We start from the raw sequence: 26,580 nt of genomic DNA on the forward strand, positions 1-26,580 counted from the left end.
GACGGGCTGCACCTCAATGGGGAGGGTGCAGCGGTGCTGGGGAAGAAGATGGCTAATAGGTTGGAGGAGTTTTTAAACTAGAGACGGGGGGGGAAACCAAGGAAATAGGTGGGATGTGAGGCAAGCAAGGGGGAAGGGGAGAAGTGAATATAATGAGGGTGGAGAGGGGGGTGGGGATAGTACAGTTAGATCGTTAGAGAAGAATAGGATGCTAAATAACCCCAAAGTTTTATCTTGCATGCTGACCAACGCAAGAAGCCTGACCAATAAGGCGGATGAGCTGCGGGCGCTTATATCGGAGGAGAGGTATGACATCGTAGGTATAACAGAGACTTGGCTAGATGATAGCTACGACTGGGCGGTAAATTTAACAGATTATAGTTTATTTAGAAGGGACCGGAAACAGGGGAAGGGCGGAGGAGTCTGCTTATATGTAAGGTCACGTCTAAAGCCCAGACTAAGGGAAGATATAGGAGAGGGAGAAGAGGGGGTCGAGTCCATGTGGGTAGAGATAGAGGTGGACATACTTCCTGATGCTGCTACTTGAGAGTGTGCAACGACAGGTGCAGGGCAGGAGCCATCTTCGCATGCACCATGGACAGGGGATTGGCTTGCATGCACAACAGAGGAAGAAGCAATGGTACCACCCGCAGACACTGTTCCTTGACCTTGGGGTTCGGCCCACAAAGTTGGGTGCTTTGCTCCCATGTGCTTCAACTTGCTGGTGGTGGTCAGGCTGGTCGGTTTGCCACCCCTGCTAATGCTGGCCTTGGAGGTGGTGCAAATGGCCTTTTTGGGGTTATCGGCAGAGTCTTTAAAAAATAACCAGACTCAGGAAGAACTAACAGTTGTACTGGAAACTTCATTCGTGTTGGTGCTACGGAGAACGGTTGCCTGACTTCTTTCTGTGGCCACCACACTGCTTCTCCCTGCCTGTTGGGTTGCTCTGCCTCCCTCCACCTGTGTGCTGCTGTCCTCCTGCTAGGTTGGGTCAGTTACTATATCATCCACCACTTCATCTTCCACTTCCGCACCCTGGTCCTCCTCTTGACTTTCTGGCAATTGTGGCTCATCATCGTCCACCTCTTGTGACACTTTCCCACCATCGCCTTCATGTGACCATGTCTGCTCAAATATTTGAGCATTGCTACATGCGATCTCCTCTTGCCCCGCTTCAAGTGGATCGGGCGAAAGGCCCGAATCTCTAAATGGGAAAGTGAACAGCTCTTCGGAATGTCCAACTGTGGGATCAGTTGTCTCCGGGCCCTCGGCATGGTGGGAGGAAGGAGGTTCAGGGTGAGGAATATGCGGTCCAGACTCAAAGCTACTGAGACTTGACCAAGTGGAAGACAAGGTGGTGGTGGTGGCTAAGTAACTGGAAGCATTATCTGCTATCCAACTTATAACCTTTTGACACTGCTCTGTGTTCAATAGTGGTGTTCTGCGGTCCCCTATTAATTGGGACAGGAAGGTCGAGTGAGAAGATGTGGGTGTTTGTTGTGGCACAATTTTAGCTTGCCCACGGCCTCGGCCTCTGCATGCACCATCATCACCAGCACGTCCAGTTCCCCGTCCCTTGCCATGTGCCTTGCCCATTTTCCACGCTCACAACAAATGACTGAATTTGGAGCGAACTTATATGAGATCTGTGTGACGGACAAACCACAGTTTTAAATACCTGACCTGTAGGTAACTATTTTGAACAGCAAACCGATGTCAAAAACTTTGCTGACAGACTGAGAAAAAAATTTAATGGAGGCCAGAAATGGCAGTATTTTCTGAAAACGTATATGTGATCAGTGTAACGGAGAAAACACGGTTTTAAATAGCTGGATTTTTACCGCTGTAATATGGAAAGGACCTTGCTGTATTCTGCAGTGGCAAGAAGCAAATGGTGCAGAAAAACTGTGTTCTCTGGATTGCTTTTTAAGCAAATAATGAGGATTAAGATCCAAAAAAAATTATTCCTGGCCCTTGAGACCAGGGCGTTTGTCTAGAAATATCTAACAGCAGCAGAAGGCAGAACTGGAATGGAGCCTCTTGTGCTATATGCACTGCAGTTTGCTATATACACTGCCTGCCTGCCTATATACACTGCCTGCCTGATATCTCTGCAGATTGATCAGAAGGACTGTTTGTTGAGATGGATATGTGTCTCTAATATAATTTGGTACACCTACACTAACAAAAAACAAGCAAATCTCTCCCTAGCTCAGCAGCAGCTCTCCCTACACTGTCTGATTCCGGAGTGACTGTGATGAGCTTGGCTTTGCCAGGTCTGATATAGACCTGATGACGCTGTGCGGCCAGTCAATCACTGTAATGCCACAACCAACATGACTACGGCATTACAGTGAGTGGCAGGCAATCCCTGCATGTTCATTGGCTCTCTAAAGAGCGCCAAACATGCAGGGAGGAAATCCGAACTCCTGCCAAGCAACCCCGGAAATACTCGGCGAGCACCGAGCATGTCGAGCAGTGAGATGCTCGGGCGAGCATCGAGCAGTAGTGAACATGCTCGCTCATCACTAGTTCTATCCAAAGACAACTGACAACTAGTGATGAGCGAATATGTTTTGTTAACCCTTTCGCCGAGTATGCTCGGACAAGCACCGACTAGTTACAGTTGCTCGGTGTTATGTTTGAATCACTCCCGTGTGCATGATTTCCAACTGTTTGACAGCTCTAATACATGTGAGGAATGTATATTTCTTACACAGCCCGTCAGCTGTAGCGGAACCGGACATGCCTGCTGTCTTTGTTTCACCAAGCACACCACATGTTTCTCAATCCACCATAACATCCGCACCTCACTCACTCTCCACCAGTTTTTCCGGTTCACCATACTCAGCCCTCTCTCAGCACCTTAGCCAGCCCTCGGTCCCGCAGTAGTGGTCACGTAAAAGATTGTTTGATCCTACGCATGACGAAGCTAAGAGGTTGAACTCCACCATCTCCAATCTGTTGGCCACGGAAATGGTGGTCTTAGGCCCTATTTTTTTAAATGTAAACACTTCCGATTAAATCTGCATCTCCTGGGTTGGCTGTAGTGGGACAGGTATGGGTCTGCTTGTAGTCTGATGACATTGATGCCACTTCGGTGGTGTTAGGCCCTTACTTAGGGCAATGTGAACACTCCTGGTTAGGTCTCCATCTCCTCGATTGGCTGTACTGGAAGAGGTGGGGGTCTTATTTACACTATTTCTACAATAGTGAAATTGATTCCACTTTACTGGCGTCTGCCACAAATTTTTTTAAATATGGGGAATCCTGATTGGGTCTCCAACTATTGGGTTGGCTGTAGTGGAACCTTCCTGTTCTGCAGTCTAAGTTGTGTAAGGTTGCGTACCAGTCCTTGCTGCACTCCTGATACAGACTCTGCCTTCTCCACACCTGATACAGACTCTGCCTGCTGCACTCCTGATACAGACTCTGCCTGCTGCACTCCTGATGCAGACTCTGCCTGCTGCACCCCTGACACAGACTCTGCCTGCTGCACTCCTGATACAGACTCTGCCTGCTGCACTCCTGATGCAGACTCTGCCTGCTGCATCATCTAGTCTCTCCTACTGGGTCCAGCTGCTGCGCGTTCGTTGGTCTGTCCTGGAGTGGCACCTGGCATTCATCGGGAGCCAAGTCTAACCTCACCATCATAGTCTCTAGTGAACAGTCCGGTGCTCGCTTAGTCACGCCCCTCCAGGCTCTCCTGGGTCCATGACACAGTGGTTCCACAAACCACGTCTGTGACAGTGCACCCTTGCAGGCAGGGTCTTCACTCCTGGTGTACCAGTCGGTGACCCCTTTTGACATGTAAAGCGGAACTGAATAAATGTCTCTGTCACAGTAATAATAATTATAGTACTTGTACTCTGGGTCAATTGATGGCACTTCCCTGGTGTCTATGACTAGCCCAGGGTATGGGGATGACTCGGTACCCGGGCCTTCGCCTGGCCTTTGGGGATGTCGAGGTGGTTGGCTCCCGGGCCCGTACCCTGGGGTCAGCTTTAAAAGGGGGATTGTTGGTTATTTTTATGAAAGTTCATGATGCAACCTGTGGTTTCTGGTGAGAATCACCAGCGCTGCGGCAGTCCACTGGAGCCGGTGATAAGGCAGCTCGATGGTATAGCTCCCCACAGGTGGAGCTAGGCCTCAGGGCAGCGTATGGAGAGGGGGATGCAGGACAGGCGAGACCAAGCCGGGTCAGAGCAAGAACGGGGACGGACATGGTAGTCACTTCAGCACCTTTTACTGGTGGAAAATCAGGCACATCCCGGAGCACTGTAGGGTGAAGGGTGCATATCAGGATCCTCCCCAATGAGCGGGTGTAGGGCCTCCTGTTTCTTGCCTCTGCGTAGTAAGTTTCTGACCTGCCTGGAGCTAGGCCTAACTTTGTCTCTGTCCTGCACCGGCTAACGTTGTGGTAGGGCCTTCTCTTGGAGTGCACGCTCCCAGCTTACGGGGCCTATGTGTCTCCCGGCTCTGTTACGTATCAGCGCTTTAGCGATCCTGGGACTTGTAGTTCTCCAGGGATTCCGGTTATGCCTTACTGGGTGAGCTGGCTAAGCTCCTCTGCCCCCTATGTACTAACTCTCCACTCGCCTTCGGCCTACTCAGGCCCTCACTAGGCTACTCACACTATCGGCAGCTTGCCGCGCTTCACCGATCTTATGGCGCCGGCACTCCTTATGCTCCCTATCTTGAGCTACAACTGAACTGAGCTAAGATCCACTGCAGACTGACCTCGCTCAGGCTTCTCTACTGCAGGAACTCTCTCAACAGACTAACTGAGCTCGAGTCTGTATTCAGATGTGTACTTACTGAACTCTCCAGAGGAACTGAACTGCCTAGCTCCACCTTCCCTATTTATATCCCTAACGGGCTTAACCTGCTGGTCTGAGGTGGAAGGTGGAGATGTGTGAATGTTTATGGGGGCCTCTTGTGGAGGAATCCATCAATGCACTCTTCTAGGATATGTGATACCAAGCGCAGCTGGGCGTCACATTCCCCCCTAGCAAAGCTCAGCTCTCCTGGGCTGAAGTACATTTTATAAAACAATAGGAAACATGAACAATCTTCCCTTTATGGGAGGCACCAAGCTTAAACGTTACTGTTACAGGGCGGTACTCCGTGTGTTAATTATTAATGTCAGGCTTGACTATCAGTAATCAATATCCGGCTAATACCTTGCCTGTTACTACTCCGATTCATTTACTATACACTATACTAAATGGCGACTAACTGAGACAAAAACCGTGTTATCAATAAAATATATTTATTACACAAGTCTACAGTTAATTCTACTATTTAATACCACACTGACACTGAATATAACAATAATAATACGGATATGCAATTAACCCGACAATAACCTAGTTAGACTTCCTGCCCACTTACCTAAAAACATACATACATTAATTACAGCCCACCCACCTATCACTATACTATCCCTATGGAGGAAAAGAGGTTAAAAGCAGTGATACTTAGCCACTTGAAGATGCCTTGGCTGCAGATGTGCTGCTGAATCAGGAGAGGCAGAAAAGGGGACTCAAAGGGTTCACAAGGGAGCAGAGGAGGTTGGGACAGATAAGGCTGGGGGCTGAGAGGTAGGGAGATGAAGGGGAGTAGAAGCAGAGCAGCAGAGTGTGATGATGTGAGAGGTCAGTTGCTGGCTGCTGCACACAGACACAGATGCTGCTGGTAGGTCTGCAGAGGAGAGGGCAGAGGGACAGTGGCTGGGCTAAGAGCAGTAGGACACAGAGGGGCAGACAGGACACGTGGGGCAGGAGAGGGGACACAGAGGGGAGCAAGCACAGAGGGCAGGTGTCAGCAAAAGAAGAAGAGTTACAGGGGAAGAGAGATACTCAGCCATGTGTTGTGTCCATCCTCTCCAAGTGTCCCAAGACCAAAGAGACCAGCACAAAAGTGCTCTGGGGTTTTATGTCCAGCACAGGAAATGATATATTATTCCCCGCCCACTGGCGTAGGTCTTTGTTCATGTCCAACCATACTCGCAAAACCTGTTTTAGTACATGGCTGGACATTTTGTTGATCCTGCCCCCAACAGCAGCAAACAGACTGAAACACATAAGGAGATGGGGGCCAATATATACATGTATACTTATCTGCAAACATGGCTAGCATGCAGATACATATATACATGTGCAACCTAGGACACTTCCCTTTACAGTTACATAATAACATAACCAAATACAAAGCGTCCTCAGAATTCAAGTCTCTTGCAGTGAGGTTCCCAAACAGGATGTCCATCTCACAGGGTAGAGTACTTGGCGGTTTGAGGGACCTGTCCCAAACCCTCAACGTAGGCCCTGGGGTGGCTGCAGGGCATGAAGATCCCGAGTTGGACCTCTAGTAGAGGCACTCCAGACAGGTTTTTCTTCTGAGGTCACCTAAAGGGGCACTCCAGGGAGTGCAATTATATACAAAAAGCAGTTTTGGGCTACACACAGTCCTCAGCCACGAAATTCATAGGTAAACAATAAAGGAAGTCATTAGTCAAAGTGTCCATATCACTTAAACTGTTCAATAATAAAGCAAAGCACAAAATAATATACATATGCACGAAAACACACAGAAATACAGTTCAATACCCCAGGGGAAACTATCTACATTGTCAGAAGTTTAGCTATCTTACTGATTATATCTGACAGGGGGTTTACCTCGCGTGCTACGTGTTGATCTGCATAGTGCGGTGGTCTGTGTGGTAACAGAGTCTGTATTGTCAGTTACCCTACCAGTTCTACGTGTGACTAAGTTGTAAAACTGCTTTAACTTCTCTCTTGGACTGGCAAGTTCACCATTGGCTGGGCCCTCTTGCTATGCTCCTACCGGGGATCCTTCGTCCGGGGATACTTCTTGAGCTGGCTCTTCTGCAGCACTAGGCTCTTTTGCAGCACTTACAGGTTCAACTTGCTGTGGAGGGTTTTCTGGCTGTTCGAAGAATTGGAGTACTGGGATAATTACTGCTCCTCCTATTTGAGGCCAATCTGCTGGGAAATCTCCTAAATCAGTATGTATCACTGCTTCTTTAGGCTCTTCCAGTACGGTGAGAGGCACTTCTTCTTGAGGTTTTAGCAGATCTGGACATAACTTTAGGTGATCCCGGGACACTGTTGCAGACGTTCTTCCTCCATCTCGACTGATTAAGCAGGTCTTCTTATTATCGAATCTTGAATTCAACACAGTGTAGGGTTCTTTTTCCCACTGGTCATCAAGTTTATGATTTCGTCTTTTCCTTTTCAATACTACTTCACCAGGTGTGAAGGGTTCTGCGGGCTCGTTTTTGTTGTAGTGCACCTCCTGCTTATCTCTCACCCGAGTGAGACTATCTTCAACACAGGCTTGTACTCTTCTGTACTGCTCCTGTCTGGCTGTGTCCCAGTCCTCAGTGGTCACATCCGCTTCTGGTTCTACAACACCAAGCTCCAGGTCCATGGGCAGCTTTCCTGGCCTTGCTCGCATGAGATATGCCGGAGTACAGTTGGTGGAACTTACTGGTATGTGATTGTACAGATCTACTAGGTCAGGTAGTAGGTCTGGCCACTGATTTCTCTCCTCAAGTAGTATGGTCTTTAGCAGGTCAATGTTGATGTTATCCATCTTCTCACAGAGACCATTGGTTTGTGGGTGGTACGGTGTAGTTCTTATCTTCTTACACCCGTATAGATGGCAGAACTCCTTGAACAACTCAGCCTCAAAGGCCGGGCCTTGGTCCGTCAGCACCTGCTCAGGGTATCCATGGGGTCTACAGAAATACGCTTGGAACGTCTTTGCTGCTGTCTCTGCCGTCAGGTCTTTGATGGGGGCGACCACCAGGAAACGGGAGTAGTGATCCACCATGGTCAGGGCATAGGAGTACCCTGACCTGCTGGGTGACAGCTTGACATGGTCCAGGGCCACGATCTCCAGGGGTCAAGTCGTCTTGATGGGTTGCAGGGGTGCCTTCTGGCTGCTGTAGTCTTTTCTTTTGAGGCCACAGGGTCCACAGTCTCGGCACCACCGCTCAATGGAGCTGCGCATTCCTACCCAGTAGAATCGACACTTCAGCAGGGTCTCTAGCTTTTTCCAGCCAAAGTGTCCCGCCTGATCGTGGTAGGCCTCCAACACCATTTGGATGTCTGTCTTGGGGACCAATATCTGCCATACCATCTCATGGGTTTTTGGATTGACGTACCTCTGGCACAGCTTCTCACGGTAGATAAAAAGCCGGCTTCTCTCGTTCCACAGCTGCTTTGCTTGAAGAAACCCGAATTTTCCAGGGAGGAACCTTCTTGGGTTATCAGCTCCTTGATGCGGCTGACAACCAGGTCACTGTCCTGGGTCTCCTTCCAGCTGTGTTGATGCAGGGGGTTTAACGTCGTTCCACGCTGCCTCTTCGAGGCTCGTTGCTCATGGATCATCCCATTCCAGTGAAAGGCAGGTAGCTCAATCTCTTCCAGGTCATCCACTTCTTCTTCTGTGTCTGACTGGTGAGGAATCCTGGACAGGGCATCGGTGTTGGCGTTCTTGCGGCCCGCCCGGTATTTAATTGTGAATTGATAATTTGACAGCCGAGCCATCCATCGTTGTTCCAGTGCCCCTAGCTTAGCCGTTTCAAGATGGGTCAAGGGGTTGTTATCAGTGAAGGCAGTGAACTTACTGGAGGCTAGATAGTGCTTGAACCTTTCAGTGATGGCCCAGACCAAGGCCAGGAACTCCAACTTAAAGCTGCTATAGTTCTCTGGGTTCCTCTCTGTCGGGCAGAGCTTCCTGCTTGCGTACGCGATTACCTTCTCTTGGCCATTCTGCTTCTGACTTAAGACAGCTCCCAGTCCTTCGTTGCTGGCATCAGTATACAGCAGGAATGGTTGGCTGTAGTCAGGATAGGCTAGGATCTCATCGCCTGTCAGGATCTCCTTCATCTCCTGAAACGACTCTGCTTGCTCCTTACCCCAGTGGAATGGGGGATTTCTGCCTTTGGGGGACTGCCCTACCAGGAGGTCTTGCAGAGGAGCTGCTTTCTTGGTGTAGTCTTTTACAAACCTCCGGTAGTATCCTACTAGTCCCAAGAACTGACGCACCTCCTTGAGGTTCTTCGGCTCCGGCCACTTCTGGATGGCAGTGACCTTCTCCGGGTCTGGTGCTACCCCTTCTGGACTGACAATGTGCCCCAGGTACTGTACCTTTCTCTTGAGCAGGTGGCACTTTGAGGGCTTCAACTTCATCCCGCACCGGGACAGTGACTCAAATACCTCCGCCAAGTGCTTCAAGTGGTCCTCGTATTTTTTGGAGTACACTATCACATCATCCAGGTATAGTAACACAGTCTCGAAGTTGTGGTGTCTCAGGCAGCACTCCATCAATCTCTGGAACGTTCCAGGGGCATTGCAGAGTCCAAACGGCATACTGTTGAACTCGCAGAGTCCCATCGGGGTAGTGAAGGCCGTCTTCTCCCGATCCTCCTCAGCCACAGCTACTTGCCAGAACCCACTAGTGAGGTCAAGGGTTGAAAAGTAATTTGCAGACTTTAAGGCAGCTAGGGACTCCTCTATGCATGGTAAAGGGTATGCATCTTTAAGTGTAATGCGATTTACTTGTCGGTAATCTACACACATTCTCATGCTCCCGTCCTTTTTCCTAACTAGCACTAGGGGAGCCGCCCAGGGACTACAACTATCCCTTACTACCCCCCTTTCTCATGTCATGCAACATTTCCTTAGCCTTTTTGTAGTGTGCTGGTGGTATAGGCCTGTAACGGTCTTTGATGGGTGGATGGTCACCTGTGGGGATATGGTGTTGTACCCCCTTAATCCTCCCGAAGTCCTGACAGGAAGTGGTGGAGGCTGACAGGAAGTGGTGGAGGCGGAGCCTGCCGTGTGCTGCAAGAGTTGTGCTGTGTGTGGAGAGAGCTCCTGGGAAGGGAGGAGAGCCAGGCGGAGGTGACCGAGCGGACCGGGAGGACCAGTAGGAGGCGACCGGAGGGACGAGCGCAAGAGAGCGCTGTGGCAGCGTGCAGTGCCGGCCAGCGGAGGGTGCCAGGTGGTGGTGATCAGGAGGACCGGTAAGAGGCGACCGGAGGGACAAGCGCGCCGTGATAGCGTGCAGCGTCCCTAGAGGAAGTGAGTGAGGGGCAGGAGGCCGCGATAAGCGGCCCTACTGAACCCAAGTGTGTACTGTACTGTATTGTATTTGTATCTGTATTGTAATTGTATTGTATTCCCTAGTCCATATTTAATTGATTACCCCCCCGTCCATATTTAAATGATCACCCCCGTCCATATTTAAATTGATTCCCCTGAACACCCCCGTCCATATTTAACTGATCCCTCTGACCACATTAAATTGACCCCCCCGTCCTCATTTAATTGATTCTCTGACCACCCCCCGTCCATATTAAAGTGATCCCCCTGACCACATTTAAATGATTGACCCCCCCAGCCCATAATTGATTGATCCCCCTTGTCCTATTTAATAGATTCCCCTTGTCCACTTTTACTCATCCCCAGTCCCTATCTATTTGCCTTATCCCCCACCATATTTAATTAACCCCTGTCCATAATTAACTGATTGATTCCCCAGACCACAATTAATTATTTCCCCAGTCCATATTTATTGATATTATTGATACTTATTGATCCCCAGTCCTTAGTTAATTGACCCACCGTCCATACCTATTTATTTGCTTTACCCCCCATCCTATTTAATTAAACCCCCTGTCCATAATTAATTGATTGATTCCCTAGTCCACAATTAATTATTTCCCCAGTCCATACTTATTGATCCCAGTCCATAGTTAATTGACACACCGTCCATACTTAATTAATCCACCTGACCCACTCAGCTGATCCCCCGTCCATACTTAATTGATACTTAATTGATCCCCCGTCCATACTTAACTGATCCCGCGCCGATATCTAATCGATACACTTGCACATCCCTAATTGATCCCCGTCCATACACCTATATATAAATAATTGTGTTTTGTACTTGTACATATATACTGACTGTATCCCCATATTTAGAATGACGTCCATGTTGGCCGGAGCCGTGCAGTGTACATCTTGCGCAATGTATGCATTCCCTGAGCTACCGCTCAGGGATCCATACTGCTGCGAGAGATGTGAGCATATCGTGCACTTGGAAGCCCAAATCCTGGATCTAAGTGCTCAGATAGCGGTACTGAGGAGCATCGACAACATGGAACGGAGTTTGCTGCTCACCGAGCAGACACTCAATGGGTCAACACTGGGGGTGGAGCTTAGTGGGGAAGCGCAGGCTGAACAGGCAGGGAGCTGGGTAACAGTTAGAAGGGATAGAGGGAAGAAGTATAGGAAGGCTGGTTCAGAACCGGCATTATTGGAGCACGACAGATCCTCTGACCGCCGGGGGAGTGTATGCTCCAGTAATGAGGGGGAGGGGGGAAGTGTAGGGCAGGCTAGACAGGTCCTGGTAGTGGGTGACTCTATTATTAGGGGGACAGACAGGGCAATCTGTCACAAAGACCGGGATCGCCGAACGGTGTGCTGCCTCCCTGGCGCTCGAGTCCGGCACATCGCGGATCGGGTTGACAGGTTACTGGGTGGGGCTGGCGAAGACCCTGCGGTCATGGTCCACATTGGCACCAATGACAAAGTGAGTGGTAGATGGAGGGTCCTTAAAAATGATTTCAGGGATCTAGGTAGGAAGCTTAGGGCAAGGACCTCCAAGGTAGTTTTCTCAGAAATACTACCAATCCCGTGAGCCACACAGGAGCGCCAACGGGAGGTTAGGGAGGTGAATAAGTGGCTAAAGAGTTGGTGCAAGGCAGAAGGGTTTGGGTTCATGGAGAACTGGGCCGACTTCGCTGTCGGCTACAGGCTCTACCGTAGGGACGGGCTGCACCTCAATGGGGAGGGTGCAGCGGTGCTGGGGAAGAAGATGGCTAATAGGTTGGAGGAGTTTTTAAACTAGAGACGGGGGGGGAAACCAAGGAAATAGGTGGGATGTGAGGCAAGCAAGGGGGAAGGGGAGAAGTGAATATAATGAGGGTGGAGAGGGGGGTGGGGATAGTACAGTTAGATCGTTAGAGAAGAATAGGATGCTAAATAACCCCAAAGTTTTATCTTGCATGCTGACCAACGCAAGAAGCCTGACCAATAAGGCGGATGAGCTGCGGGCGCTTATATCGGAGGAGAGGTATGACATCGTAGGTATAACAGAGACTTGGCTAGATGATAGCTACGACTGGGCGGTAAATTTAACAGATTATAGTTTATTTAGAAGGGACCGGAAACAGGGGAAGGGCGGAGGAGTCTGCTTATATGTAAGGTCACGTCTAAAGCCCAGACTAAGGGAAGATATAGGAGAGGGAGAAGAGGGGGTCGAGTCCATGTGGGTAGAGATAGAGGGGGCAAAAAATAATAATAAAATATTACTGGGGGTCTGCTATAAGCCACCTAATATAACAGAGGAGAATGAGAAACTGCTATTAGGACAAATAGACAAAGTAGCAAAACATAATGAGGTGATTGTAATGGGGGACTTCAACTACCCGGATATTGACTGGGAAACAGAAACCTGTAGATCGCAGAAAGGAAAAAGGTTCTTGACAAATATCAAGGATAATTATCTCTCCCAACTAGTGCAGGAACCAACGAGAGGGAAGGCCGTGTTGGACTTAATATTGACTAATAGGCCTGATAGAATAACTGAGGTACAGATAGGGGGGTACCTAGGTAATAGCGATCATAATATTATCAATTTCAAAATGCCCTTCAGTAGGGTTATCAATAAGGGAACAACAAAAACATTAAACTTTAGGAGGGCGAAGTTTGATCAGCTGAAAGAAAACCTTCAACTTATAGACTGGGACAAAGTTCTTAATCAAGGAAATACGAATAGTAAATGGGAAAGAGAGGTATATACCGTATGGGAATAAAAGGGCCAGAAATAAGAGGAAACCAATATGGTTGAACAAGAACGTAAAAGGGGCGTTAAATAGCAAAAAAGAGGCATTCAAGAGATTAAAACAGGAAAACAGTAAGGAGGCACTAATGTGTTACAAGGAAAAAACGAGAACCTGCAAAAAACAAATAAAAATAGCAAAGGAGGAAACAGAGAGACGTATTGCTAGGGAAAGTAGATCAAATCCCAAACTGTTCTTTACGTATATAAATAGTAAAAGGATTAAATCGAATAATATTGGACCGATAAAAAGTGATGAAGGCAAAATCATAGAGAAAGATGAGGATAAAGCTAATCTATTAAATACATTTTTTTCGTCAACTTTCACAAAGGAAAAAGAACTAACAGGCGAAATGAGAAGTGACAAGCTTAATCCTCCACTAAGTATGACAAATCTAACCCAAGCTGGGGTACAGAAACGCCTCAGTAACATTAAAATAAACAAATCACCAGGACCTGATGGCATACACCCACGGGTACTAAGGGAACTAAGTAATGTGATAGACAGACCGTTATATCTTATATTGAAGGACACTATTGAGACTGGGTCTGTGCCACTTGATTGGCGACAGGCGAATGTAGTGCCAATATTCAAAAAGGGAGCAAAAAGTAACACCGGAAACTATCGGCCGGTGAGTCTGACGTCCGTTGTGGGCAAAATTTTTGAAGGCTTTATTAATGAGGCAATTACGGAGCATCTTGATGCTAATAATCTATTAACCCCGAACCAACATGGATTCATGAGGAATCGCTCCTGCCAAACAAACCTGATTGACTTCTACGAGGAGGTTAGCTCTCGAGTAGATCAGGGGGAACCAGTGGATGTCGTGTATCTCGACTTCTCAAAAGCGTTCGATAGCGTGCCACATAATAGGTTGGTATACAAAATGAGAATGATGGGGCTGGGGAAAAATGTCTGCAAGTGGGTAGCTAACTGGCTAAAGGATAGAAGGCAGAGGGTGGTTATAAATGGAATATACTCAGATTGGGTAAGCGTCACTAGTGGGGTACCACAGGGGTCTGTACTAGGCCCAATGTTATTTAATATCTTTATTAACAACATAGTCAACGGGATAAATAGTAAAATATCAATATTTGCAGATGACACAAAGTTATGTAAAACAATTAATACAAAAGAGGATAGTGAAGACCTACAGAGGGATTTGGATAAGCTGGGTAGGTGGAGCATTAAATGGCAAATGAGGTTTAACGAGGAGAAATGTAAGGTCATACATATGGGAAGGAAAAATGGAAGTCACCAGTACTCACTGAATGGGAAACCATTGGGGAATTCAGAGATGGAGAAGGACTTGGGCATCTTGATTGATAGCAAACTAAATTGGAGTGCCCAAAGTCAGGCGGCTGCTGTAAGGGCAAACAGGGTAATGGGATGTATCAGAAGAGGTATAGCTGCAAAGGATGAGAACATTGTTCTTCCACTGTACAAAGCTCTGGTCAGACCACACTTGGAATACTGTGCTCAGTTATGGGCCCCAATATATAGAAAGGATATAAATGAGCTTGAAAAGGTACAAAGGAGGGCAACAAAATTAATAAGGGGAATGGAGGGACTGCAATACCCAGAGAGGTTGGCAAAACTAGGACTATTCAGCCTGGAAAAGAGAAGGTTGAGGGGGGACATAATAAATGTGTACAAATATGTTAGGGGACAGTATAGAGACCTTGCCCGGGATTTGTTCAAAAGGAGGGATATTACGGTAACAAGAGGGCATTCACTAAGACTGGAAGAGAAAAGGTTTCAGCACCAGCATAGGAAGGGGTTCTTTACGGTAAGAGCAGTGAGAATATGGAATTCACTGAGTGAGGAGACGGTAATGTCGGATTCACTAAACCAGTTCAAGCGGGGACTGGATGCTTTTCTAGATACCAGGCAGATTTCAGCATATACTTAAAAATAGAATAAAATAGTAGGTTGATACAGGGATTTATTCTGACTGCTGGTTTCAGAGTCGGGAGGGAATTTTTCCTCAGGTGAAGATTGGCTAAATCATTTGGGGTTTTTGCCCTCCTCTGGATCAACTTTAGCAATTACAGAACTAACAGGTCGAACTTGATGGACGCAAGTCTTTATTCGGCTTTACTAACTATGTAACTATGGATGTTTACTGAACACCTGTGCGTATTCTTGAACCACCCGGTGTACACCCTGTTTCTGATGGGCAGGAGTGGTGTCTGTCCCAACATGGAGCTGTTGACACCAATCCTCCACCTGGGTTGCAGGGTCATTATCCTCCACTTCATCCGGTGAAGTTAAGGACTCTGCCTTGTGAATGCAGTTGTTATTTACAGCATGTAATTTGGCAACAGTGGCATAACATGGCAATCTGTCCTCATCTTCCCCACAGTTGAGAATACGGACGGGCACCCTCACATTGCGTACATCTACCACTCCTCTGGCGGTTAAGAGCGTGGGTCTGTGCTCGGAGCAAAGAGGTTCTACTACCGCCTGGTAGCTCTGTCCTCTAAGACCTATAGGTAGAATTTCCCAGTAACTGCGTTGTTGAGGGCATTGCTAATATTTTGGGACACGTGCTTGTGTAATGCGGGGACGGCACACCGGGAGAAATAGTGGCGGCTGGGGACCGAGTACCGAGGGACGGCCGCCGCCATCAGGTTGTGAAATGCTTCCATCTCCACAAGCCTAAAAAGCAACATTTTGAGTGCAAGCTGTTGCGAAATGTGGGACTTTAATAGTGTGGCCTGTGGGGCGTTGGCTGCATATTTGCGTTTGCGTTCCAAGGACTGGGGTATGGACAACTGAACGCTACGCTTGGACAAGGACATGGACCTGCTTCCTGATGCTGCTACTTGAGAGTGCGCAGCGACAGGTGCAGGGCAGGAGGCATCTTCGCATGCACCATGGACAGGGGATTGTCTTGCACGCACAACAGCGGAAGTAGCAATGGTGCCACCTGCAGACACTGTCCTGGACCCTGGGGTTCAGCCCACAAAGTAGGGTGCTTTGCTGCCATGTGCCTGATCATGCTGATGGTGGTCAGGCTGGTCAATTTTCAACCCCTGCTGATGCTGCCCTGGCAGGTGGTGCAAATGGCCTTTTTGGGGTTATCGTCAGAGTCTTTAAAAAACAACCAGACTCGGGAAGACCTAACAGTTGTACTGGCAACTTCCTTCGTGTTGGTGTTACGGGGAACGATTGCCTGCCTTCTGTCTGCGGCCACCACACTGCTTCTTCCTGCCTGTTGAGGTGCTCTGCCTCCCTCCTCCTGTGCTGCTGTCCTCGCTCTGCATGTCCTCCTGCCAGGTTGGGTCAGTTACTATATCATCCACCACCCTGTCTTCCACTTCTGCACCCTGGTCCTCCTCCTGACTTTCTGGCAATTGTGTCTCATCATCGTCCACCTCTTGTGACACTTTCCCACCGTCGCCTTCGTTTGACCGTGGCTGCTCAAATATTTTGGCATTGCTACACGCGATCTCCTCTTGCCCCTCTTCAAGTGGACCAGGCGAGAGGCCCAAATCTATAAATGAAAAAGTAAACAGCTCTTCAGAGTGTCCAAGTGTGGGATCAGTTGTCTCCGGGCACTCGGCATGGTGGGAGGAAAGAGGATCAGGGTGAGGAATATGCAGTCCAGACTCACGGCTACTGAGATTTGACCATGTGGAAGACAGGGTGGTGGTGGTGGGGGCTAAGTGACAGGAATCATTATCAGCTATACAACCAACTACCTTTTGACACTATTCTGGGTTCATTAGTGGTGTGCTGCGGTCCCCTAGGAATTGGGACAGGAAGGTCAGGCGAGAAGATGTGGGTGTTTTTTGTGGCACAATTTCAGCTTGCCCACGGCCTTGTCCTTGGCCTCTGCATGCACCATCACCATCAAGTCCAGTTCCCTGTCCCTTGTCACGTGCCTTGCCCATTTTAAATGGAGGACAGTATCTTCCACGCTCACTGCAAATGACTGAGTTTGGAGCGAACTTATATGTGATCCGTGTAACGGAGAAAACAGTTTTAAATACCTGGCCTGTATGTAAGTATTTTGAATAGCAAACTGCTGTGAAGTGCTTCACTGACACACTAAAGGAAATTTTTAATGGAGGCCAGAAATGGTAGTATTTTCTGACAACGTATATGTGATCCGTGTGACGGAGAAAACAGAGTTTTAAATACCTGGCCTGTAGGTAAGTAGTTTGAACAGCAAACTGGTGTTAATTGCTTCGCTGACACAGTGAAAAAAAATTGGAATGGAGGCCAGAAATGGCAGCATTTTCTGAAAACGTATATGTGATCCGTGTGACAGAGAAAACACAGTTTTAAATAGCTGGATTTTATAATGCTGTAATATGGAAAGGACCTGGCTGTATTCTGCAGTGCCAACAAGCAAATGGCACAGAAAAACAGTGTTCTCTGGATTGCTTTTTAAGCAAATAATGAGGATTAAGATCCAAAAAAAGCATTCCTGGCCCCTGAGACCTGGGCCTTTGTATAGAAATATCTAACAGCAGCAGAAGGCAGAATTGGAATGGAGCCTCTTGTGCTATATGCACTGCCGTCTGCTATATACCCTGCCTGCCTATATACACTGCCTGCCTGATATCTCTGCAGATGTATTAGTTTGTCCTCAAAAGGACTGTTTGTTAAGATGGGTATGGGTAATGTACGGCTTTTCTGCCTACACTACCTAATACACAAGCAAATCTCTCCCTGACGCAGCAGCACCTCTCCCTACTCTGCCTGATTCCGGAGTGACTGTGATGAGCACAGCGGCGCCAGGTCTGATATAGACCTGATGATGCTGTGCGGCCAGCCAATCACTGTAATGCCTCAACCAACATGGCTACGGAATTACAGTGAGTGGCAGGCAATCCCTGCATGTTGATTGGCGCTTTAAAGAGCGCCAAACATGCAGGTAGGGGACCCGAGCTCCTGCCGAGCAACCCCGGAAATACTCGGCGAGCGCCAAGCATCTCAAGCAGTGAGATGCTCGGGCGAGCACCGAGCAGGAGCGAGCATGCTCGCTCATCACTAGTCATCGCCGCTTACCATCTTGGTGGAGTCCTCAAAGTTTTGGAGGATGGTACAGATGTCTGACATCCATGTCCACTCCTGAGGTCTTATGTGAACACCGACGGCCTTGTTGATGCTGGTAGTCAACAACTGCCCCCTTCTGCTCACAAATCCTTCCCAACATCTGCAGTGTAGAGTTCCAATGCGTGGGGACATCACACACCAGTCGGTGAGCTGGAAGCTGCAAACGCTGCTGAAGCACGACAAAACTGTAGCTGACTTTCTAAAATTGGCACACAGGCGGCGTACTTTGACAAGCAGATCCTGTAGCTCCAGGTAGGTTTTGAGAAACCGCTGAACCATGAGATTAGGCACATGGGCCAGGCATGGTACATGTGTGAGCTCACCTCGCCTCAGAGCCGCCACCAGGTTCTGGCCATTGTCACACACGACCGAGTCTGGCTGTAGGTTCAGCAGTGTCAGCCACAGATCTGCCTGCTCTTTCAGAGCTGTCTACAACTCTTCAGCATTGTGCGGATTGTCACCTAAGCATATTAGCTACAGCACAGCCTGTTGCCGCTTGGATGAGGAAGTGCTGCAGTGCTTCCAGCTTGTGACTGATGTGGTCATTTTGGAGATGGAGGCTGAAGAGGAGGAGGAGGAGGCTGAGGAGGATGAGGTGCAGGAGCTGTAGACTGTGGGGGCAACCATGATTGATCTAGGGCCCTCAATCCTCAGCGTCGGGAGGATGTGTTCCCTCGCAAGGTCTGACTGGGTTCCGGCTTCCCCTATGTTAACCCAGTGTGCCGTCATCGAGATGTACCGGCCCTACCCACAAGCACTTGTCCATTTGTCCGTGGTTAGTTGGACTTTCCCTGTAACTGCATTGTTGCGGGCATGGCTAATGTTGTGAGGCACGTGCTTGTGTAATGCGGGGACGGCATACGAGGAGACTGGCTGGGGACTGAGTATCGAGGGATGGCCGCCGCTATCAGGTTGTGGAAAGCTTGTGTCTCCCCACACCTGTTGGGTGGTATTTGCGCAGGGCCACAGAAACGACAAATTCCTATTAGAAAGTAGAGAGTCTGCTATACAGTTATAGGGTATGCAGTGAGTCCAACGGCTGACCAATTTTATGAAAAACTCAACTAAGAATTTAAAGACACATAAAGCAGGGCCACAGTAACGACAAATTCCGATTAGAAAGGAGAGAGTCTGCTATACAGTTATAGGGTATGCAGTGAGTCCAACAGCTGAACACATTTATGAAAAACTCCACTAGAAATATAAAGACACATAGAGCAGGGCCACAGTATGACAAATTCCCATCAGAAAGGAGAGAGTCTGCTCTACAGTTATAGGGTATGCAGTGAGTCCAACGGCTGACCAATTTTAGGAAAAACCCCACTAAGAATTTAAAGACATATAGAGCAGGGCTTTCTAAAATGGACACACAGGCGACGTACTTTAACAAGCAGATCCGGCAGCTCCGGGAAGGATTTGAGAAACCACTGAACCACGAGGTTAAGCACATGGGCCAGGCATGGTGTGAGCTCGCCTGAGAGCCGCCACCAGGTTCTGTCCATTGTCACACACGACCATGCCTGGCTGTAGGTTCAGCGGCGTGAGCCACAGATCTGCCTGCTCTTTCAGGGCTGTCCACAAATATTCAGCATTGTGCGGTTTGTCACCTAAGAATATTAGCTTCAGAACAGCCTGTTACCGCTTGGCCGAGGCAGTGCTGCAGTGCTTCCAGCTTGTGACAGATGTGGTCATTTTGGAGATGGAGGCTGAAGAGGAGGAAGAGGCTGAGGAGGATGAGGTGCAGGAGCTGTAGACTGTGGGGGCAACCCTGATTGACCTAGGGCCTGCAGTTCTTGGCGTCGGGAAGACTTGTTCTGTCCCAAGGTCCGACTGAGTCCCGGCTTCTTCTATCTTAACCAAGTGTGCCGTCAGCGAGATGTACCGCCCCTGCCCACAAGCTTGTGCAATGCGGGGATGGCACACCGGGAGAAATAGTGGCGGCAGGAGACCGAGTACCGAGGGACGGCTGACGCCATCAGGTTGCGGAATGCTTCCGTCTCCACAAGCCTAAAAGGCAACATTTCGAGAGCAAGCAGTCGTGAAATGTGGGAATTTAGTACTGTGGCCTGCGGGGCGCTGGCTGCGTATTTGCGCTTGGGTTTCAAGGACTGGGGTATGGACAATTGAATGCTGCGCTGGGACAAGGAGGTGGACATACTTCCTGATGCTGCTACTTGAGAGTGTGCAACGACAGGTGCAGGGCAGGAGCCATCTTCGCATGCACCATGGACAGGGGATTGGCTTGCATGCACAACAGAGGAAGAAGCAATGGTACCACCCGCAGACACTGTTCCTTGACCTGGGGGTTCGGCCCACAAAGTTAGGTGCTTTGCTGCCATGTGCCTCAACTTGCTGGTGGTGGTCAGGCTGGTCGGTTTGCCACCCCTGCTAATGCTGGCCTTGGAGGTGGTGCAAATGGCCTTTTTGGGGTTATCGGCAGAGTCTTTAAAAAATAACCAGACTCAGGAAGACCTAACAGTTGCACTGGCAACTTCATTTGTGTTGGTGCTACGGAGAACGGTTGCCTGACTTCTTTCTGCGGCCACCACACTGCTTCTCCCTGCCTGTTGGGTTGCTCTGCCTCCCTCCACCTGTGTCCTGCTGTCCTCCTGCTAGGTTGGGTCAGTTACTATATCATCCACCACCTCATCTTCCACTTCCGCACCCTGGTCCTCCTCTTGACTTTCTGGCAATTGTGTCTCATCATCGTCCACCTCTTGTGACACTTTCCCACCATCGCCTTCATGTGACCGTGGCTGCTCAAATATTTGAGCATTGCTACATGCGATCTCCTCTTGCCCCGCTTCAAGTGGACCGGGCGAAAGACCCGAATCTCTAAATGGGAAAGTGAACAGCTCTTCGGAATGTCCAACTGTGGGATCAATTGTCTCCGGGCCCTCGGCATGGTGGGAGGAAGAAGGTTCAGGGTGAGGAATATGCGGTCCAGACTCAAAGCTACTGAGACTTGACCAAGTGGAAGACAAGGTGGTGGTGGTGGCTAAGTGACTGGAAGCATTATCTGCTATCCAACTTATAACCTTTTGACACTGCTCTGTGTTCAATAGTGGTGTTATGCGGTCCCCGATTAATTGGGACAGGAAGGTCGAGTGAGAAGATGTGGGTGTTTGTTGTGGCACAATTTTAGCTTGCCCACGGCCTCGGCCTCTGCATGCACCATCATTACCAGCACGTCCAGTTCCCCGTCCCTTGCCATGTGCCTTGCCCATTTTCCACGCTCACAACAAATGACTGAATTTGGAGTGAAATGAGATCTGTGTGACAGACAAATCACAGTTTTAAATACCTGACCTGTAGGTAACTATTTTGAACAGCAAACCGATGTCAAAAACTTTGCTGACAGATTGGAAAAAAATTTTAATGGAGGCCAGAAATGGCAGTATTTTCTGAAAACGTATATGTGATCAGTGTAACGGAGAAAACACGGTTTTAAATAGCTGGATTTTTACCGCTGTAATATGGAAAGGACCTTGCTGTATTCTGCAGTGGCAAGAAGCAAATGTTGCAGAAAAACTGTGTTCTCTGGATTGCTTTTTAAGCAAATAATGAGGATTAAGATCCAAAAAAAATTATTCCTGGCCCTTGAGACCTGGGCCTTTGTCTAGAAATATCTAACAGCAGCAGAAGGCAGAACTGGAATGGAGCCTCTTGTGCTATATGTGACGCGCCCCCTGGGACATATTCCTTTTTAAGGGGAATACCCGGCACCGGATCAGATGGGGGGGGGTTGTAGTCTCCGAGCGACTGTGACCCGGTCCCGTGCCCAGGGCGTCAAGCTCAGTGTGATGTGGCAGTTCTACAGATGTTACCAAAGTTCTTTTGTGTCGACTACGCCACCCGTTGTGATGCGGTCACTGTGGCCGCCGCTGCAGCAGGGTCCGCTGAGGCTGATGGTGGGTGCGCAGCTTGGTGGGATAACCCCCAACGGGAGGGGTATAGCCTCAGAGGGGACAGGCGCAGAGGATGGGGGTTGTGGTGGTGTAGTGCAGACGGCAGTGAAGACAGAGTCGGGTTGTGCAGTTAAGGGTGTTTACTTACTGCAGATGTTGTACTGGTCACTCCAGCTGCTAGTGACCACCCGAGCCGTGCTGCGTCCACCAGGTCCTGGATCCAGCCAACCCCCAAACAAGTCCGGAGCGTGGCCCTGAGCTCTCCCTCTGTCCTTTCTTCAGCCGTCCCCACCAGTGATCCACCTAGGTCCAGCTCCCTCGGGCCTTCTGTTGGGACACCCTTGGCCCTGGGTTCCCTGACCCTTCATGTGGTGTGCCTTCGGGGTGAATGTGGTGGGTGACCGTGACAGACACTGCCCACGGTCTCCGGTCTCTGGCTGGGGATTGTTTTTACCCCCACCAGCTTGGGTTCCGGTACCCTGATGCTGACTCCTCACCCGGTGCTCTGATTTGGGTTCTTGGGTCCCTTCTCTTCTGTGCTCTGGGTCTTTCTCTTTTCTCCTCTCTCACTCTGGGTCTTGATCTTTCTTCTCCCCTCTCCTGACTTGTTCTCTGCAGCTGATCCTCTCTGCAGCTGATCCTCTGCATCTGACTCTCTGCGTCTGACCCTGATTCTAGTTGGTGCCCACCTTATATACACCCTCTATGTGTGAGCTCAGGTGACCAGCACCCAATGAGCTCCTAACTTTTTCCCAGGCTGCTCCCCCTATCTGCCCCTACACTACTTGGGATGTACCACCCCCCTCCCACTCCAGCCAGGAACAGACTCGGTCGTACCTGCACATTTCTAAGCGGGAGTACCGTTGGTCTGTTCCTCGGAAATGGGATGTGTGTAGTGCATGCAGCCTACCGAGCTCAGTTCCACACTCCATCCTTACCCGGGAGTGGAATATCACACCTCTGGGTTGAGGTGCAATACCCCTGCAGCAGCCGAATCCTCAGGGTGCTACATTCCCCCCTGGTAAATCACAGCACGTCCTCGGGCTGTAAGACAAAAACACCAAAACATACAAATTTTTTTATAAACATAGAAAACATATAAAACATTATATATAACTTTTCATATAAACATTCTCGTCGTCTCTTGTTTCTGGTTCCTCCTCCGGACACTGTGCAACGTGTGTCCGGGAAAAGTGCGACAGTCTCTTAGAAAATCTGGTTTTCTATAAAACCGGTAGGGGGCGCTTTAGGACGCGCAACTATTTACAGGGGAAGTTGGCCGCTCTCAGTCCTCGGCCAGGTAGAGGGAAGGGAATGGCTGCTCACAGTCCTCAGCCTGCGGGATTAAGGGGTTAACGGGTAAACAGTTCACTGGTCCCAACGGGGACTATTTTAGCAGCAACGGTTCACTGTGCCCCGACGGGCAACTATATACAGTTTCTGCTTCGCTGTCCTTAGCGACGGCGTCCTCCTGCTCTTGCTTTATGGTTACCTTTGGCGTACAGGTCCTCTCCCAGATGCGGCACTCTTGGTCTTATGGGCGCGGTGGTGTTAGCGCCCGGGTTGCCCAGGCCTTGCGGCCAGGCCTGGGGCACCTGGAAAGTGAAGGGCACCGTAAGGACGGCGGCACCCTGGGCTACTTGGCCCTGCGACCAGGCCGGTGGCTCCGCGGAGGTAGGGGGCGCTGTTGGTATTGCGGCGCCCGGGGGTACTAGGCCTTGCGACCAGGCTTGTGTTACTTCCTGCTTGGCCACGCTCGGGGTCATTGCGCATGGCGTCACAGGGGTCGCGGCGGCGGCTTCCGGTTGAGGCCTAGTCTGCAGCAGTGGCGTGGCGATTACGGGCACGGCAGGATAGACTTCGGGCTCTGCGACGGGGAGCTGGGGCAGGTACGCGGTTTCCCGGTTTGGGGTATAGGCGTCCCCTTTACCTGCCTCCATGCGTTCGGCTCCCTTCTCGGCGCCGTCTCCGGCCTTGGGTCCTCCCGCGCCATCCTCAGAGGCGGTCTGCTTCCTCTTCCAGGGTAGCGTGCTCCGTTGACTGGTCTCAGCTTGCTGGGTCATCTCCCGGCTCCACTCCGCCAGTATCTCGCGCTGTACCCGGGCCATCCTCCGTGCGAGGCCCTCCAGGGCAGTCTGTGCACACTCCCGGTCTCGGGGGAGCTGTGCAAGGACCTCCACTAGGCCTAGTGGGGTCGTGGTGTCTAGCAGGCTCCTGACCAACGGGTCGGTGCTGCTCTGCTCTTCTTCCAGCAGGCTCCTGGCCAGCGGGCCGGTGCTGTTCTGCTTTCTCTCCATATCCGGGTAAGCTCCTCCGATACTCTTCGTTAGACTTCTTGCCTCCGGGTGCGCTCGCTCCAGACTGCTCCAGGCGGCACCCATCTTCGCTCTTTTCTTTCGTCTCCTCCCACTTCGAGGGCGGTCCCGGGGCAACTCGGTGACTGTCAGCTCCAGGGGTAGTTCTTTCACGCTGACAGACACCTCCAGCATCACAGTCTCTGTTGGTGGGGGCGGTTTCCACTTTTGGCGCCATTTTCGGTCCTGGCCCACGATGGGAGGTGGCCTCTTGCCCTCCTTTGGCACGCCCATAATGGCGTCCGCTGCTCTTCCAAGGCGGGAAACCTTTGGATTTGGCGGGAAGCGTCGCCCAGTGGCGGGAAACTCTGCAGATGGCGGGAACAAGCTGGAAATGGCGGACAATCGGCAGGAAACGACCTGTGATGGGGTCCGATGGCGTGGACCCTCCGGAACCGGCGGGAGACTTCTTTCTGAGGTAAACTTGCACTTTTCTTCAGGCACGCAGTACCCGGGTGTTGTGGGCACGTAATCCTGCCGACTACGCCAAAGTTGACGCGCCCCCTGGGACATATTCCTTTTTGAGGGGAATACCCGGCACCGGATCAGATGGGGGGGGGTTGTAGTCTCCGAGCGGCTGTGACCCGGTCCCGTGCCCAGGGCGTCAAGCTCAGTGTGATGTGGCAGTTCTACAGATGTTACCAAAGTTCTTTTGTGTCGACTACGCCACCCGTTGTGATGCGGTCACTGTGGCCGCCGCTGCAGCAGGGTCCGCTGAGGCTGATGGTGGGTGCGCAGCTTGGTGGGATAACCCCCAACGGGAGGGGTATAGCCTCAGAGGGGACAGGCGCAGAGGATGGGGGTTGTGGTGGTGTAGTGCAGACGGCAGTGAAGACAGAGTCGGGTTGTGCAGTTAAGGGTGTTTACTTACTGCAGATGTTGTACTGGTCACTCCAGCTGCTAGTGACCACCCGAGCCGTGCTGCGTCCACCAGGTCCTGGATCCAGCCAACCCCCAAACAAGTCCGGAGCGTGGCCCTGAGCTCTCCCTCTGTCCTTTCTTCAGCCGTCCCCACCAGTGATCCACCTAGGTCCAGCTCCCTCGGGCCTTCTGTTGGGACACCCTTGGCCCTGGGTTCCCTGACCCTTCATGTGGTGTGCCTTCGGGGTGAATGTGGTGGGTGACCGTGACAGACACTGCCCACGGTCTCCGGTCTCTGGCTGGGGATTGTTTTTACCCCCACCAGCTTGGGTTCCGGTACCCTGATGCTGACTCCTCACCCGGTGCTCTGATTTGGGTTCTTGGGTCCCTTCTCTTCTGTGCTCTGGGTCTTTCTCTTTTCTCCTCTCTCACTCTGGGTCTTGATCTTTCTTCTCCCCTCTCCTGACTTGTTCTCTGCAGCTGATCCTCTCTGCAGCTGATCCTCTGCATCTGACTCTCTGCGTCTGACCCTGATTCTAGTTGGTGCCCACCTTATATACACCCTCTATGTGTGAGCTCAGGTGACCAGCACCCAATGAGCTCCTAACTTTACCCAGGCTGCTCCCCCTATCTGCCCCTACACTACTTGGGATGTACCACCCCCCTCCCACTCCAGCCAGGAACAGACTCGGTCGTACCTGCACATTTCTAAGCGGGAGTACCGTTGGTCTGTTCCTCGGAAATGGGATGTGTGTAGTGCATGCAGCCTACCGAGCTCAGTTCCACACTCCATCCTTACCCGGGAGTGGAATATCACACCTCTGGGTTGAGGTGCAATACCCCTGCAGCAGCCGAATCCTCAGGGTGCTACATATGCACTGCAGTTTGCTATATACACTGCCTGCCTGCCTATATACACTGCCTGCCTGATATCTCTGCAGATGAATTAGTCCTCAGAAGGACTGTTTGTTTTGATGGATATGTGTCTCTAATATAATTTGGTACACCTACACTAACAAAAAACAAGCAAATCTCTCCCTAGCTCAGCAGCAGCTGTCCCTACACTGTCTGATTCCGGAGTGACGAGCTTGGCTTTGCCAGGTCTGATATAGACCTGATGACGCTGTGCGGCCAGTCAATCACTGTAATGCCACAACCAACATGACTACGGCATTACAGTGAGTGGCAGGCAATCCCTGCATGTTCATTGGCTCTCTAAAGAGCGCCAAACATGCAGGGAGGAGATCCGAACTCCTGCCAAGCAACCCCGGAAATACTCGGCGAGCACCGAGCATGTCGAGCAGTGAGATGCTCGGGCGAGCATCGAGCAGTAGCGAACATGCTCGCTCATCACTAGTTCTATCCAAAGACAACTGACAACTAGTGATGAGCGAATATGTTTTGTTAACCCTTTCGCCGAGTATGCTCGGACAAGCACCGACTAGTT

Source organism: Phyllobates terribilis, unplaced genomic scaffold, assembly GCF_046119375.1.
Source record: "Phyllobates terribilis strain yellow unplaced genomic scaffold, ASM4611937v1 Scaffold_11__3_contigs__length_659146591, whole genome shotgun sequence".
NCBI classification, from domain to species: Eukaryota; Metazoa; Chordata; class Amphibia; order Anura; family Dendrobatidae; genus Phyllobates; species Phyllobates terribilis.